Source organism: Halichoerus grypus, chromosome 14 (assembly GCF_964656455.1).
Source record: "Halichoerus grypus chromosome 14, mHalGry1.hap1.1, whole genome shotgun sequence".
Lineage (NCBI taxonomy): Eukaryota > Metazoa > Chordata > Mammalia > Carnivora > Phocidae > Halichoerus > Halichoerus grypus.
Genome location: NC_135725.1, coordinates 16,892,049 through 16,908,240, shown reverse-complemented (window position 1 = coordinate 16,908,240; position 16,192 = coordinate 16,892,049). Strand labels below are relative to the sequence as shown.

General features: G+C 41.9%; 1 long non-coding RNA gene across 2 annotated transcripts in view; it reads right to left on the bottom strand.

The window, feature by feature from the left end:
* Window positions 1–16,192, bottom strand: part of LOC118521734 (uncharacterized) — an 84,356-nt gene that overhangs the window by 28,425 nt on the left and 39,739 nt on the right. The window contains exon 3 of one of the 2 annotated variants that reach the window (XR_004910268.2): window positions 2,488–2,547. The exons of the other annotated variant lie outside the window; for it this stretch is intronic. This is a non-coding gene — a long non-coding RNA (uncharacterized LOC118521734). Of the gene's footprint in view, window positions 1–2,487; window positions 2,548–16,192 lie in introns of those variants that run through there. 2 annotated transcript variants of the gene reach the window in all.

Genomic DNA, 16,192 nt, shown 5'->3' with positions numbered 1-16,192 from the left:
ACTCAATCAAGAAATAGGGTGAAACATTTGTAGATCCTGGATGTTGGGCTCATGAGTGCTCTAAAACTCTTACAGTTTTTCATATTTTAATTGATTTTTATGAAACAAAATCTTGACCTCCTTAGAAAATGAGGAGTATACATGGGGGCGGGGGGAAGGAGGAGTCAGGACATCTCCTAAAGATTGCTAATTTTTCCCCAATATCCATTCTACCCTCCCTGAACTTTACTAGACACATGGTTGCCCACCTGAAGACTAAGTTTCTCAGCCTCCCTTTTGGTTTGGTATAGTCAGATAACCGAGTTCAATGCCACGGCCCGTGAGAGGTAAACTGCATTACTTTCAGGTCATGTTTTTGAGTGGAAACTCTGTCTCCCACTTTCTCTTTGCCCTTCCTTCTGGTTTGGGCACAGAAACATAGTAGTGAGACATCATTGTCTACACTGATGGAGGGATACTAGACTCACAAAACAGAAAGGACTCTGGGTCCCTGAATAACCTTGTCAAGGGCTACCCTTCCTCTAGACTCCCTGACAACCTGGACTTTCACATATGAGGGAAAAAAACTTCCTTCTGGTGTGAAGCACTGTTTTATGGTTTCTGTAGACGCAGCCGAGCCAATATTCTGATTAATACAGCATGTCAACAAGATTCTATGAGGCATCCTTATTTTTAGAAAATTTAAGTGAATTTAAATGAGTGGTAAAGGGGCGCCTGGGTGGCTCAGTCATTACGCGTCTGCCTTCAGCTCAGGTCATGATCCCAGGGTCCTGGGATCGAGCCCCACATCGGGCTCCCTGCTCCTCAGGAAGCCTGCTTCTCCCTCTCCCATTCCCCCTGCTTGTGTTCCCTGTCTCGCTGTTTCTCTCTGTCAGATAAATAAATAAAATCTTAAAAAATAAATAAATAAGTGGTAAAGCATGTGTGTGTGTGTGTGTGTGTGTAGCTAGGGACAACACAGGTTTTGCAAACCAGCATTGATCATCAATCATCAAGCATTTGTTAATGGTCTAGGAAGTCTCTAGACTATCAAGAATCTTCATACCAAGTCTGGATTTGATAAATTTTACCTAACTGAAATCTGAGCCAAAGACACAAATGAGTAAAAAAGTAAAAAATAGCCAAGGGTTATCTTATATGCTTTTTTTTTTTCCAATGTCTAGCACCTAGAATAGTTCTGTAATATTGTACTGTGTTTTATCAAATAAAGAGATGGTAAAATCCTAAGCATACGTAGAGGACCTCCTATGTACCAAATATACATTTTCTTTAAAGAGTTTAAATTCACATTGAATGAAATAAAACACTTCCTTGATCCATTATAAAAAAAAAAAAAATGACAGCTAATTACAGTATTATATTCACAGTGACTTCTTTCTTACTTGGAAGCCAAAAATGAGGGAAAGATGAGGTTTCTCTGTCATACTTGAGCTGTACAATATTTCAGACCAGAAACAAGTACTTTTTCCCCCCACGTAAAACCATTGTAAAACCAGGAGTCAAAGGATGTCACTATTAAACTTTGTAGCTACGGCTTAACTAATACATTCTGAGCTAAAATCATCCATAGTAAATGCACTGAGACAGATTATAATGGGTGTTTTATAATTTTTGCTTAAATTGCCTGATGAATTGAGAATTTCAGAATTAAGTATATTAAATGGGCATAAAAAAGGAATCATTAGCATCATAAAAGATTTCATACAGGTTTAGAAATTAGCATATAATTTACAAAAGGAAAGGAAAATTGGGGAAGGTAAGAACTAAGGCATGACAAAAGTACTGGCTGTTGATGTGATATCCAAAATCATAAAGATCTAAGAAGTTTAAAAATATAGATAACATCTGCTCTCAATCGAGTGGGATTCATTTGCTAGGCAATTTGCCAAAGACATAAAGAGCCTAAAAATCTACATGTTATAAATGCTTTATGATTGTTTTGATTGGTTTGGCTTTTCTTAAATACTGGAATTTTAAAAATTGGACAACATATCCCAGGCCACTGTATTTATTACCAACGACCTCTTGGCTGTCATTCATTTGTCTCTTCTCCTTCCCTCTGGTTTTCCTCCTTTTCCTATTCTGCTTTAAGACACAATTTTCCATTTAATGATGACAACAACATAAATCTGTATAAATATGTTAAGGTTCCAAAGCACTAGTACAATTCTTTCCATTGATCCTCACAACCCTTCTGAGGGGTATAAAGGGTGAGTATTAGAAGTCTTGATTTTCCTCAATTTACCAAGGATAAAAATAGGTTCAGAGAGATTTAACTTACCTAAGGTCTGACAGATCTAGAATCCAGGTCTCCCAATGGGTTCTAGACAGTTGCCTTCTTCACACACTAGACTGTCAACTCAATGGAAACCACTGAGACTCCTTAGCTTTTAGAGCTTACCAGGACAACTTATGACAATGTGAATATGTGTTCACTTATCAAAGTCTCTTGAGCACCTACTATGTGCCAGGCACCGTGTGAGAGATGAAGTACTCATTAGTGAACAAAACGAACATGGTCTCCCTCCTCCTGGATCTCACCATCCGCTGAGGAAGAAAATTATTCAATAAATACACTAACAAATACAGGTGCATTTATATGCTCTGATATAAGCGTAGGGAATGCAAAGCCAGGGTGTTCAAAGATGATAAAGGACAGGATGTTATTCAGATGGGAGTGTGTGTGCATGTGTGTCTGTGTGCATCCGAGAAGCCATTTGAGCTGAGAGCAGCAGGAGAGTAAAGAAGATGTAGAGCGAAGAGGGGGAAAGTAGTCCTGTGGAAAAAAATCAGCATGTGCAAAAGCTCTGAGTGCCTAAGAAGAAACTAAAAGCCAGTGTAGCTGCCTTTTCCCCACACAAAGGAGAAGTTTGTGAGTTCACACAGAAGTCTGTAGGCCATGTTGAAGTGTTTGGGTTTTATTCCAAGCACGAGAGCTACTGGAGCTCAGAGAGAGACATGGTCCAATTTATGTTTTAAAACATTACTCCACGGGTGCCTGGCTGGCTCGGTCAGTACAGCACGCGACTCTTGATCTCAGGGTCATCATGAGTTGGAGCCCCGTGTTGCGGGTAGAGTTCACTTAATAAAAAAAAAAAATTTTTTTTTAAGATTACTCTAACTTCTTTGTAGAGAATTAGCTGGAGTAGGGCAAAAGTATCAGCAGAGAGACAAGCCAGAAGGCTCTTATGGCAGTTCATGCATGAGATGGTGTGACTTAGGCTAAGACAGCAGTGCACATAGAAGTAAATGACTTTAAGATATATTGAAGGTGGAAATGAAAAGACCTCTTCTGGAGGGGAATCAAGGCTGGCTCTCAGGCTTCTAGAGTGTCACTCCTGAGGTAATTTTAGCCACCTGAATATTCTCCTTGCTGCCATATTCACAGTAGGCCCCTCATGTGCACATAAGTTGAGATAATCAGATTCATGTCCCAGGCTTATTGACATATCATTTCTTATTTTAGGTTGTAGCAACCTGGTGGTATATTTAACAGGAATTCATCCTTCTCATATTCATATTGAGACTGTGTTGGAGTACATAAAGATGCATTTATACATCTGAAAGTGTGAGGAAAAAAGAACTAAGTTTTTAACAACTTTCTGCAGAAAGACACAGGTATGATCCGGGGTAGTTTCTACACAGGGAGGAAAAAGGAATTACCCATTCTAAGACAGAAGACAAGTCTAATTCTTCCAACTCCTGTAGGTCCTTTAAAAGATGAAGATATTCCTTGGAGGAAAACCAATGAAATGGAGAGTCCTCCTGCCTAGTTAATCCTCATCATATATACCCCATACCTTTCCATTCTCCAATAAATACTGACATGGCCCTCATTTCTTTTTATACCCCAGGTTGGATGAAGAAAATATTATGATACAAAAGATACAGCCGATAATGATAATAGGTAATATGTGTATGTGCTTTATAGTTTACACATGGCTTTTACAACTATTAACTCACTACGGTCCTTTTAATTGAGAGATTATGTCCATTGGAAAGCTGAGAACATCAGGCACCGTCCTTAGTGTTTTTTATGGATTAATTCATTTGATCCTCACAATGGCCTAATATTCTAAGGGTCTGGGGAAACACAGAAGCATCACTTGATAAGGCTCAAGTCAGAGCAATAGATGTACAGAGTCTTTGATTTTGGAGCATTCTGCAGAGAGTCCTGTTGGAGTTCACGTGGGGTTGGAGGTGCTTTGAGGTAACAAAAGCATCCTGTTCCAGCACAGGGTGCTACCCCCTATTGTTCTTTCTTCATATGGGGCAAGCATGAGAGCCATCTTGTACAAACAGGTAACCTGAGTTCAGGGGCCGGCTGCTTACATTGATTGCTGGGAAAGCCAGCTGCCTAACACTTGAAGACCTCAGCAGCCCATAGGAGTTTGTACCCTCACCCCCCACCACCACCTCCGCTGGAGGAGGAAGCCACCAATCTCAGGAGATTTTGAGACTAGGGACGGCTGCCTTCTCCCAGTGAGGTGAAGACAGTGGCTCCCAGTTTGAGCCAAACTGCACCAGTCAATGTGGCATAATCACTCAAAGCCAGTTTGGACAATTCTGGGTCCTGTTCCACATATCCTTATTCTTGAGACACAAATATCCCCATGTACAGATGAAGAGACAGAGATACAGCAAGACAAGATAGTCTGCCCAAGATGGTGTCAGAGACGATATGGAGCCCCACCACTTTGATAGCTACCTTTCTACCACACTGGGAGAGCACAACAAGGAAGCAACACCCTGGGGTAAATGCCAGATCTGGGCCTGACCAGGGCTGGTGACCAGGCTAATACCCCATAGTTGTCCAGTCCTGGAGGGCAAGAACCAGAGCATGAGGACCTGATCGGATGCCCAAGCCTGCAGCCCCTCACCACGGTGAAGATCAGCTGGATAAGAACCAAAGAGGAGGCAAACAGTTTGATGGCCCAAAGTTTACTTGTAGATTTGTACATCCACACACCCTTACAATCTGCCCCCCACCCGACACACACACACACACACACAAATTTTTGTTCTGCTGCCATCCTTGTAGGGATACACAGATCAGTTGCCACATGTATGATCTGAGGTCAGGTTTCAAGAAAGAGGGTATCCTGAGCCACGTGAGCTTATGACTGAGGAAGAAAGAATCTTGGAGCTGGAACAGTCACACTTTGAGAGCTCTTCAAAATACCATCTTCTGCCTCAAGTGAAGCCTCAAATAAAAGTATAGAACTTACCTAGAATTTGCCAAGAAGTGGCAATATAGCCTATGACAAATTTCAGGGGACTTGAGCTTTTGTTCTAGCTAATAGTGTCCTTGGTCAAGTAATTTCACCTCTCTGGGCCTGTTTCTCATCATAATTAAAGGAGGATGATGGATGGACTGATCAACCCTGGTGTTCTGTGACTCCTTGCTGGAAGAAAAGAAACACACACACACACACCCCATATTCCTCTTCTAATAAATATGTGATCAAACAGAGCTGGAAATAAATTTTCTACAAATGTCAACTGTCAAAATGCAAAGAGACCCTTCAGACATCTGGTCCCAAACTGCTAGTCCTTGGTAGTGCATACATTCTGGGCATTCATTAGCAGATGTAATGATAAGATGATGCTGCGCTATTAGTCATGAATTGCAGAGTTTATTTCCCACAGGCAAAGCCTCCAGGAAAAGTTATCTTAATTAAAAAGGAAAATAGATGATCCAAATTAAATATTGCCAAAATGCAGCCCATGGGAGACAGATAGGAATATCTTCACTCACGTTTTTCATCAGAGCCCAGAAAAGTAAATGGATAGTTAGCACTTTCCTACTCATCTTGGTGAGTATGCTCTCTTAGTGTCAAAAGTGATCATACCTTCCTTTAGTCAACCCTATTCCCTCCTAGATCTCTCTCTCTGAATTTAAGGGTACCCATAATTCAAATGGCACCACCAGAGACTCAAGAAGGTTTTAACAGAGAGAGGCTTTTCTGAGAATCTGGGAAGCTACTCCAAGATTAAATCATTCCCTGACTGGTCCATAGATATCTGGATAACCAGGTGGACTGGTTCGTTTATTTCTCAATTTTTTTTTTCTTAAAGAAAGCCAGATGTCATTAGGAGCCTTCCAAAGTTATTAGGACTATCTCAAGAAAAGTTCAGAAGCATCTACTCAGAAATTCATTAACTGTCGATCCTTTTATATACATAATAGATCAAAATTGATAGCAATAATTAAATTTTAATTAGTAAAATTCCTAATGATAGATTTTACAGTTTCTTTTAAATACCATCTATACATGCATTCATTCATTTATTCAACAAACATTTTTGAGCGCTGAATATATGCCATGTTCCATGCTAAGCATAAAATAAGTTCATGAAAATACACCTGCGACCTATCTAATTTACTCATGGGAAAAAGTGTGGTTCCTAAGAAAATGTTTATAGAGTTTGCTATTCACAAAACATCTCATGCCATCGGGGTATTCTTCATCTGTTTTCCAAAGACTAGGACCTGGAAAATAATATCCAAGTTTGATCTCAATTTCGTGGACTGAGCAAATACATTCCCCGTCCAGGAAAACAGGTTCTGGTTTCTCATGGTCTGTGTGACTTGGAAGATTTTGAGTTGATTAGCAGGAACTGTGTTATTTTGTTATTTACACCATTTCCGTTTCAAATAACATAAAGTTGTACCCCAGGAATGCTCAAAATGCCAAAAGTAGTTTCAGGCATTCCAGAAGATTAAGAAATTGAAAACCAAATATTTGGGGTGAAGGCAAATGTATAATAAGTGTTTATCCAAACTTTTATGTAAGAGTATTATTGTCGGCACGTGCCAACCCAAGATGTCTAGGTTTCACACCCATGCTTTTTCCATACAATCAAATGGCCCACATAATTCCCAAAGCAAAATACACAAGCTGTTTTCTTTAGAACCTCTTTATCATAGCTATACATCATTTTGCCCATCTGCCCGCCCATCCAGATGCTCAAAATCCCATAATAGGTAAGAATCCCTGTAGCCAACTGCTTTCTATTTTACATGTGGGAGAAAAAGAGTTTTGAAGGGGTCACAGCTTGCCGCAAATCACCAAATTAGTGGCAGAGGTGTGAATAGGCTAGACCTATAACTTCAAACCACTGACTCTCCACTCAGAGCTATTTCTATGGCTTCATCCGATCACACTCAACATGTGGCTACTGAGAGCAGAATCTCCAAAGAAGGAGGGACTCCATCTCTTCAGGAGCAGAAGAGCTTGTTATGGAAGAGAAGATGTTCGTATAGTTTTACCTTCAAGGCTTCCCTTTGCTTCCTTTGTTCTTTACCAAGAAGGACTGATGCTCTGATTTCATGATTGATGGTGCTCCTCCTGGTGTGTCTCCCAAACCAGACTGCCTCGAGCATAGGTAACAAAAACAATGCAAAATACAGCATCCCGGAGTCATTGCTCCTGGGCTTCGCCGAGCCCCGCCTCTTCCTCCCAGACTTCTTGACTGCCTTTTACACTAAGTTGTAAAAAATGTATCTTTAATCACCACCATCCCCTTCAGGATTTCAAAGGACTAGCCTAGCAGTTCATTTTAGAGATGCAAACAGTTCCCTGGCTTGCTCATTTATCTCAAGTCACATGTAGAAAGTTCCTTGGCAGCAGCTCAGGGGAACAAGGGTGACACCTCCAATTAAGAATGACTTATGTGAGGGGCGCCTGGGTGGCTCAGTCGTTAAGTGTCTGCCTTCGGCTCAGGTCATGGTCCCAGGGTCCTGGGATCAAGCCCTGCATTGGGCTCCCTGCTCTGTGAGAAGCCTGCTTCTCCCTCTCCCACTACCCCTGCTTGTGTTCCCTCTCTCGCTGTCTCTCTCTCTGTCAAATAAGTAAATAAATATTTAAAAAAAAAAAAAAAAAGAATGACTTATGTGTACTCCTCCAGCCACGAGTCGCCTGCCTTGTTAACCTCCTTCGCCCTGCCTATAATAGGTGGGAGCCCATGTACTCAAAATTCATTTATTCCTGTTATGGGTAATTATCTCAATTTCTGATAATGCCTCTAGCTATTGAAGAGCGATGAGATGCCGGTAAGATGTTTCTCTCCCCTCGGGATGAAAATATGAAGGACTGTGTGACGCAGATGAGGTCTCAGTTCACAAACATGGCAAATTAATAGGCCTCTTTTAAAGTATCAGATTCAAATTTAAACTTCCCAACAGGGAACTTTTTGTGTCTTGACTGTGTTCTTTAAATCTAAATGAGAGTAGGGACATAGAGTAAAGAACTATGACTGCAAGTTTTGTTGTATCGAGGTATCACCTTTAGTAGAAGAGACGATTCTACTACTACCCTGGGTGAATGGGGGGCCTCTGAGATAAGATCCCATGCCAGCTCTTTATTTCTCTCTCTCTCCCTCTCCTGCCTTTCCTAGCTAAACTTCTTTAAAAATTGTCCCCCCTCACTGACTTCTGAATATACACACCGCCATTTGCCTTTGGTCCACATTCTTCACTACAACTGCCCTCTCCAGGATCAGTAACATCATCCCTGTGGCTAAATCCACAGACCATTTCAGTCCTTCTCTTACATAATGGGGGCCTCACTGGGGAACTTCTCTTAACCTTGAGCTCTGGAAGAAATTGCCTAATCTCCCCTAATTCCATGGCCTGTGGAAGCCCAAAGCCCTTCCAAAGGGCTGTGTGGAAACAGCCAAGGTCTATGAAGAGCCTATTGCGTGCCAGCACATGTGGTAACCCATGGAATCCTGACAAGAGTCCTATACATGGGAAGTGCTGTTATCCTCATTTTTGCAGACAAGGCAACTGAGACTCAGGGTGGTTCCAAGGCTGATAAATGGGAGACCCAGACTTACATCCAGGAAGGCTGGGCCCACCTCCAGCCAGCTCTGTCACCCACGTCTGCCAGGCCTCCTCCATAGCTTCAACTTCAGGGCTCTCACCTACTCTCCGTTCCCTCCCACACCTTCTCCAGGGTGAAACGCAGCCCCTCTTTCAGTTTCTAGAAAATAACAATCATCACTTCAATGGAGCACAAATTTATGACATTTTATGGAATTTCTGTGACATTCCATGGAAGTGTCCCATCACAAATGATCTGGGGCCCCTGTTAGCTCCCTGGCTCTTTCTCTTCTGTCTCCTTTCCTTGCCATCCCTTCCAGAATTATTGCAAGCCCTCCAAATTCTCCTTCTATCCTGAAGACCAGCTTTTCCTTCTTTTGAAACCTTGACATGTGTTATCAAGTATTTATCAAAATTTCTTTTTTTTCCCCCCAACAACCCCATATCTCTCTGCAATGAGCATTCTGGTCCCACCTGTCAGACAAGTAGTAACAATAACTCCCCCAACTCACAGCAGTTGTTGGCCCCTAAGTAGCATGTTTGACTCTTTGCCACCTTCTCCTTTGTTGGGGTTAATGTAGAGCATGAAATCAGCCATAATACCTGGCTTGCTAAAATGTAACATGGAGGCCGCTGGGGTTGATGGAAGGTTTCAGAGATGGGCGTAGGCCTTTGGAATGCCGAGGCCTGCGTGAGCATTCTGCCGTAGGAATGCCGCAGGGAGTTGCCTTCCCCAAAGCTTTCTTAGCCCAAACAGCCGCCCTGTGATCTCAGAGATGTAGGCATTGTCCCTTAGGCTATGTTTAGCAGAACTCGTAGAACATGCAGATTAGCATATCGTATCTTTCCTGTAAACAGATCCTCCTAGTTCCACTAAGACCCCTTGTCACACATCATGTCCTTGAGAAACATTGATAAAGATTAATGATTATCCTAAAGGACCAATAAAAGCGGGAGCAAAGAAGAGCAAAGGGTCTTCGTCTCTGGGCGTTGACCCCCTTGCCTTCTCTCTTTCACAACAAAGTCTGGAGTCATCTTTCATCCATTGGTACAGAGATTGCTGGCCACTCCCAGCATTCCTTGACATACTCTCTAAAGTCTTGGCCTTTAAGGTGTCATGGTCTCCTGATTTTTCTTCTGTCTTCCTCATTAATTCTTTCTAGGCTCCTTTTGGAATGATTTCTCTTCTGGTCATTCCCTACATGTTAGTGTTTTTCAGGCTTCTTCCCCAAGCCCTCTTCCTTCCTTACCTAACACGTTGACTCCAAAATACTCATCTACAATCATGGTGTCAGTCACAACCACACCTCCCACATTTATATATCTTCAGTTCTCACTTTCCTGACACAGCTGACTGGACTATTCCATGGATCCCACATTTCCCCCAAATATGCCAAACACCTCACACCCAAATTCTCCAACACTGAATGTGCTTCTTCCAAGACCTTCTCCCCCTGGGATGCTCTCCCTCTACACTGCCTTCGGCCAGTGCCTAAGCCAGGAACTCAGCCACTTCCCTGACTCCTCCTTCCCCCCATCTCCTCCCAGTCAGACCCCAAAGCCTCCTCATTCTCTTACAAAGCGCTCTAAGTCATTGATTCCTTTCCTGTCCCACTGCCACTGCTAAGAAAGGCCACCATCATGTTACTCTGACATGTGTGTTTTGCCCATTTGAATCAGTCTTCTACATGGCTGTCAGACACTTCTAGAATGCAATTTGGGTCTTTCACGGCCCCACCGAAAACCCTTCCCCTTGCCTTGAGGATAAAGTCATGCCTTGTCTGGCCCCACACAACCTCAGCAGCCTTGTGTCTCCATGGTGCTCCTGCTCCCGGTCCTTCTCACGCTGTGTGTACCAACCAAAGGGAACAGCTTTCAATTCAATTAAACCATGCTCTTCCTCAACCACATTTTTTCCAAAAGGCTATTTCCTCGCTGAAGACACTCCTTTTTCCTCTTAGCCAGACTTCCTTTGGGAGACCATTTAGGTGTGACTTTCTCAGGAAGGCTTCTCCGACTCCCTGGGCTGCCTCAGGGGCCCCTGGCCTACATATTTTACTTGCAGGTGAGAGAAGCCCCCCTCAAATCGATTTTAAAAAAGTATTGGTTCACATAACTGAAAAGTTTATAGGCCCAATGTTAAGCCCGGTTTAATTCAAGCACTCAGATGGTCTCATCAAAAACGTGTCTTTCTTCATGATTCAATTCCTCTTCCTCCCTGTTCAGCTTCATTTTCATATAATTTCTCCACTTTGATGGCAAGGTGGTCATGGGCACCTCTAGGATTGAACTCCACCAGTTTAGCAACCCCAGATGAGAGTGCCTTTTCCTGACAATTCCAGCTAAAATCCCAGGAATTCCCTTCACCAGCCAGACCTGGATCCCATGTCCTGTCCTGAAGCTGAGGTGGACATGGAACCTCATTCAACCACCTAGGCTGGCAGTGGAGGAAGGTGGATTCCCCCAAGGAAAATTAGGGTGCTATTCCCAGGAGAAAGAGGAGGAAGTCAGAGATAGCAGAGCAGAATTAGATAGACAAACAGGTAAGTAGGTAAATGAAGAGAAAAAGATAATGTTTATTTCTTTACATTACCCTTTAGAGTCATTAGATTCATTGAATATAAGAATATAGCTTTTTGTTTCCCTGTTCCTCCAAAGGACCCCTTTGAGAAACATGAAGCATTGGCTGAAAAAAGGTAAAGAAAGGGAACAAGGATAATATTGTCCCACTGAATTTCTTCATGAGATCTGAGCCCTGTGCTTCCTCTGTACCTACTCCAGCCGATGAGTTTCATAAGCACTTGTTAAACAAATAAATGAGAGGGTTAACCCAGAGTAGGCAACACTTCTGGAGTGGAATCTTGAATATCCAGCCTCTGTTTTCCATCTCAGAGCCATATATCTATTATCTCTTGAGAGAAAGACACAGCAACAGGACACAATAACTTCTAAATAGGTAATAGTGAGTTTGCGCCAAGGGGTCTGCCCCATTAACACTAAGTGAAATAACTCAGGGTTCTTGAGAAGTGACATGTGTGAGTGTTGTCACATATAAATAGCAATTTTGAAAGAAAAAACTTATTAAAAGAAAATCTGGCTTTGGGAGGTGTGAAAGATGTAAAAAAAAAAAAATTTCATTTTAAAGAAGCATTTCCCAAGCAGTTTGGGGGGTGGGGGTTCATTTCTTTGTTTTTAATATTGTTACGGTTTCTAAGGTAGATAAACTAAGTGACTTGCACTATTGCATTTCCAAGCTGTTCACAGCCAACTTCTAAATATGGTCAAGAAATCCTAGAACCGTCATGGAAGGAGTTTTAAAAATGATCATGATGAAATCCTATGAGATTTTTAAATTTCAAGGAAAGATAACATACTAATAAAAAGCATAAATGGACTCATCAGTCTGCTCTCTGATTCAGATAGAATTCTTTGGTTGGACTTTTTGAAAAACAGTCTTGCAAATTATGCTTGTGATAGGATATGCTTAGCATCTTGTCTGTAAGTCAGACTGACACAATTGTCTTATGGGAAAGGGGAAATGGTCTTCCATAAAGTTCAAAATTCTACTATTATTTTCATTCAATTGCTTCGGCCTTCAAGGAATTTTTTGTGCCAGAAACTGTGTCAGGGACCAAGGATACAAAAATCTGTAAGGCCTATACCTACCTCTAGAAAGTCAGTTTTGAGAGAAAGAGATGTTTAGATACATCCTTGCAATAACTGCACTGGGGGTCCATCCTAGACCAGTGGGAGTAGAAGGAAAGGTGTGATCAATTTCACTACACATTAAATTTAACAAGAAATTAGCTTTATTTTTTAATGGAAATGGTTTCAGCATTTCATGGTTTATTGTAATGTTTGCTATTGGGTTTTGGTAAAAAGAATCTATCATATTTAAATAGTTTCCTTTATTTCTAAAGTACGTGGAATTTTTATTAGGAATGGCTGTTGAATTTTATGATGCCTTTCAGCCATCTATTGATATAATCATCGACTTTCTTCATTTAATTTGTTGATGTAATAAATTATGTTGATAGATTTCCTAACACTGAACTATCCTTACGGTGTTAGAATAAACTCTACTAGGTCATATTATACTGTTCTCATGATATGCAGCTGGAATCAATTGTTATATGCTATACAGAATTTTTAGATCTATATTCTTACAGGAAATTATAGTTTTTCCTTTTTATAATGATCACATTTTAGTGTTCAAGTTATGTTAGCATTATAAAAAAGCATCTACTGATTTTCTATGGTCTGGAATAATTCAAATAACAGTGAATTTTTTTTTTTTTTTATTTTAAAGGATAGGTACAATTTTGAAAAACCTGTACGTGTTCTCTCTTTCCCAAACCATTTCTCAACTTGGAATGAAAGAAGATTCAGAATATATACATTATTTGTGGAATTGTTTCGTTGTTCTTTAGATAAACATTGCTTTAGTTTGACTCTCTGCAATGCAGTGAAGATCTGAGCGCAAGGGGTTTATTGGCAGACGCTCTTGGGAGTGCTGACCTGCAGTAGAGGAAAAGAAGCAAGATTGAGCATGGGGAGTGAAGCTGACAGGAGCAGAGCAAGAGGATGAAATCAGCAGAGGCTTTGGCCCTTTTTGCCAGAAGCACTAGACCTAGGATGGCCCCTCAGGGTTGTCCCTTTTATTAGTCAGTGTTCCCCAGAGGAGAAACAGAGCCAATAGGAGGGAGAGAGAGAGAGAGAGAGAGAGAGAGAGAGAGAGATACCCTATCTCCAATAAGAAAGATAGAAGAGAGAGAGAGAGAGGTTGGTTTACTATAAGGAAGAATCGGCTCATGTGACTATGGAAGCTAAGAAATCCTACGATCTGCCACATGCAAGCTGGAGGCCCAGGAAAGTTGGTGGTGCAGTTCTGTACCAAGAAGGCCTGAGAACCAGGAAAATTGATGGCATAAGTCCCAGTCCAAAGTCAGGAGAAGACTGATGTCCTAAATTAGCAATCAGGCAGAGAAAAAGAACTCTCCCTTCCTCCATCTTTTTGTTTTATTCATACCCTCAGTGGATTGGTTGGATGATGCCCACCCACACAGGGGAGGGCAATCTGCTTTCCTCAGTCCACCAATTCAAATGCTAATCTCTTCCAGAATCACCATCACAAGTATATTCAGAAATAATGTTTAACCAGGTATCTGACCACCCCACCCATAGCTGCCTAATCAAACACAAAATCAACCATCACCTCCCCTAATGAGGCAGGGGGCAGGTCTTTGTATCCTGGCATCAACCAGTCAGTGGGTGGGAATTGCCTCTGGGCTGGGAACCCAACCTTGAGTGAGGCCACTCCTTTAGGCCAAGGAAGCCTGTGGGAGAGACTTAATTGTGAGCTATCCTCAGCCAACACACTTAGCAGTTGAGGGAATGAGCACATGTTGGTCCTGACTGGGTGGGTCAGGGTGGTGGATACACCAGGCCATCCACTGCATATATTTAGTTGAACTCAAATTTGCGTTTCATCCCCTTATGGTAAATATCAGCATGGATCAACAATTTCCAGATTTTCCAAAACTTCCTTATGCCTTTACAGAAACTAATTATTATTCCACAACTTACCAAGAAACTTGGGTGCTCAATAGACGCTAACATGGTAGTTTTCAAATAGGGTCACAAAAGCACATGAACAATTATTCCACTTGGCGAATATAACGATTTTTGCATTCACAAAGACGAAGTTTTGAGCCTCTCAGAGGAGAGTTTCTCTGCTCACGACTTTATCTTTTGTCTTAGATATATAATAGTCATTATACAATATCTGCATTTTGTTATATTATTGCTATAACATATCCTGTCTTCATTGATCAAATCATGTCCTTCAGGATTATGGAATTCCTCATAATATTTTGCCACCTAATATGTCCATTTTTTAAGGTAAATTATTAAAATTATAGATAAATATACCACATCCTCTTGATATCTACATAATTTCCTGAAGCAGACCCCATTTCTTACACTACTATGAGAATGTCATTTATTAGCCGGAGGTTCAAGGTTCTCCCAAGGTCTGGTCTCAACCTAGTTTTATAACATCCTAACTCACGCCTTCCACCTTTACCACTCCCCCAACCTCAGTCAAGGTAGGTGCAATGTGCTTACATATACTGCAATATATTTCAAAAGTGCTCTCTTGACTCACTTTTGAAGTCACTTCTAAAAATTCTCAATTCCCCTTCATGGGCAGTTTGCCAAGACCCCCACCAAACACTTCCCTGATCAGGCACCCTCCCTCTGGGGCAATTAAGTATACACCCAGCTAGAGCCCTCATGAGGCTCCCACATCCCTGGGCCAGGTACTAAACAAGGAGGGACAGCCTCTATGCTTCGGAGCTGTGTAATTATTCAAACCAACCAATCCCCAAGAAGCCTGCAAACCCTCGCTACCATACCCACCCAGACTGCCGGACGCAACCTGCCGCCTACAGACCTAGCTCGCTGTTACCCTGTCCCCAGGTGCAACTGTTTGTTTGGCCTCCTAAGGCAGCATTCTGCCCTGTGGAGTTACAAGTAACAAAGAGTTCTGCCTTTCAATGTCAGTGCACTGTGTCGACCCATCCAAAGAATGTAAATTTGATACATTTCTGCATATGCTTCTCTGCCCCCAGACACTTACTTATCCCCAATTCCCCTCATGTGACACCCTCCTACCTGCCTTCATCCTCAAATGTGAATAGCTAGTCCTTTTCATGCAGACCTAAAATCCCCTCCCTTCAGAGACTCTTATCCATGTGTGTCTTCATCTGTCCTCTTGCCTTTCCTTGGGCTACCATTAAGGCATACATCCCTTTGTTTTATATTCCGGTGCTTTGTGGGCAGACCTGTTGTCTTCGACTTTTGATAAGATAGTTGAACACATGACAGTATTTTAGTTTTTTTAACTGCCCTGCGGTCTCTGGCATAAAGTCTGTTACAAGGTAGCACCCTCAACAAATATTTATTACATCAATCTGTTGGAGCACACTCTACAACTTGAACCCCAAGTGAAAGTGACAAGCCGCCTGCGTGAAAGTGACAAGCCACATGCCTGCCGTTTTGATGCTCCTTTCGTCTGCTCCTACTCTGATGCCAAGCAGAAGGGCTGCAGGGGTGTGGATGGAGGAAAAGCGAATGCTGAAAGAAAGGTTCGCAGTCCTGCTCTAGCAGAGAGGGACGAATAGAAGCTAGGGAATAACAACACCAATGACCAGAATACTTTATGACAGCTTCATGTAGGAACACCTAGATGGTGAATAACAAAAATTTATTAACTGTGACAACCAGATTTCAGAACCTTACATTGACTGCTCTGAGATTAGGTCCCATATCATCTGAGTCGCATGCCTAGAGAGGACCACACTA